Consider the following 1793-nt stretch of genomic DNA (forward strand, 5'->3'; position numbering starts at 1 on the left):
AAAGCAGGGGCAGAAGTGCATGACAGAGGATGAGATGTTGGGTAGCATCACTGACTCTGTGGATATGAGTTTGAACATGCTGTAGGAGTTGGTGATGGACAGGGTGGCCTGGCATGCTGCCTTCCGTGGGGTCACAATGAGTCAGACAGGAACGTGCAACTGAAGTGAAGAGATACATGTACATATATATATATGCAATATATATTATATATATCATGTATTTATATATATTAGAAAAAAATTATAAAGTCAATTTACCATAACAATTTGATATAAATTCCATTCATTCATAATTTAAATCCAAACAATATTTTTATCAAGTTGAAATCCGGAGTTTAAAATTTATATGGCATAATTGTAGTATAAGAAGAGCTAAGATAATTCTTTTGAATGAACAAAGAGAGGTGATGTGCCCTGACAGATAATATTTATTATAAACATATAGTATTAATAATTAAAAACAATACAGCAGTAAAAAATAGATCAATAAACAGACCAAGATGGGAAAAGTTGTATAACAACTTGATATACAATAGTACTGGCATCACACATCAATGGGCCTCTCCATAACTTCGGAGCACTAAGCTTTCTGTATGGAATAAAATAAGATCAGATCCTTTTAACACACCACACAGAAATAAGTGCTAAAGTAAGATCTTGTTGTGGCTTAATTTCCCCAGGAAACAGCTCTCAGATTTATATGCAGGAGATTTGTTGAGGAGTTCTCACAGGAATGAGAAAATCAGAATTGGACAAATGCAGAAATTAACTGTGATTCAATTGCAACAGGTTTCAGCTAATCTCAAAGGAAACTTTGAGGGCTCTTCAGAGACATCAACAGACTGCCCTCAGGAAGGGGAGGAATCTTCTAGGTAACCACAGTACCCTCTGACTGAGAATAATTCCTATGGAGGGATCCAGCTATGAAACTTAATCAGGCAAAACTTCCAGAAGCATGTGTCTTATGGTTTAAGGAAGATCTGGGAAGTGTATTATAGTATTCACTCCAGTCTGTCCCTCACACTTCTCAGATCTAATTGCTTTGGATAAATTTACCCCATTAGGAAGAACTCCAGGGTTCTTATTGATCTCTTCTCTAGGGGACACTTATAAAGATGCCTTCCACTGCCACACTGGTGTCTAGTGGTCACAAAAATGTTCATCATCTTCCCCCTCTACTGTTCATTTTTTTAATTAAATTTATTTATTTTTAATTGAAGGATTATTGCTCTACAGTCTTGTGTTGGTTTCTGCCAAACGTCACCAAGACTATACTTTCAGGGATCATTTCTGTAGTTTGTACTCCTCCTTCATTCCTTCCACTCTGAGCTAATACTATCCGGTGGAGTAGCTTAGATCTTCATTTCTAAGTGCTCTGAGCCACTGGTGACCATGCCCTCCTTTTTGACTTTTATATTTATGATTACAATTGTCAGGGGGTACCAAGTGATTTTCCAATGAATTACGTGGGTGCAAATAGAGTCTTCCCCACTCCTACTACATAACAGCACCCCTGGCTTCTCCTAAGGGTAAGTGTCAAACATCTCTGCCAAAATAATAACTCTGTTTTCAGCCATATCTTAAAGTTTAATACCCTCTTGCTGTTTCCCCTGGTAGAAGTATTCTCTCTTTGTGAAATAGGATCTTTAGCCTGAAGAGCCTAGAGATCCAGGAACAAAAGCCCAAATATGTAAGTGACCTGGTAGAGGAAAGGAAAGGAGCTATTCATACTCTGAAGCCTTGATTTCTAGAGCATGTATTTTCTCTATTAAAAGAAAAAATAATATAAATAA

At 37.0% G+C, this 1793-nt stretch overlaps 1 pseudogene; it reads left to right on the forward strand.

The window, feature by feature from the left end:
* The first annotated feature begins 1265 nt into the window (after positions 1 to 1265).
* Positions 1266 to 1347, forward strand: LOC112442109 (uncharacterized; annotated as a pseudogene).
* Positions 1348 to 1793: the final 446 nt, after the last annotated feature.

The sequence above is a fragment of the Bos taurus genome, chromosome 17 (assembly GCF_002263795.3).
Source record: "Bos taurus isolate L1 Dominette 01449 registration number 42190680 breed Hereford chromosome 17, ARS-UCD2.0, whole genome shotgun sequence".
NCBI lineage: Eukaryota > Metazoa > Chordata > Mammalia > Artiodactyla > Bovidae > Bos > Bos taurus.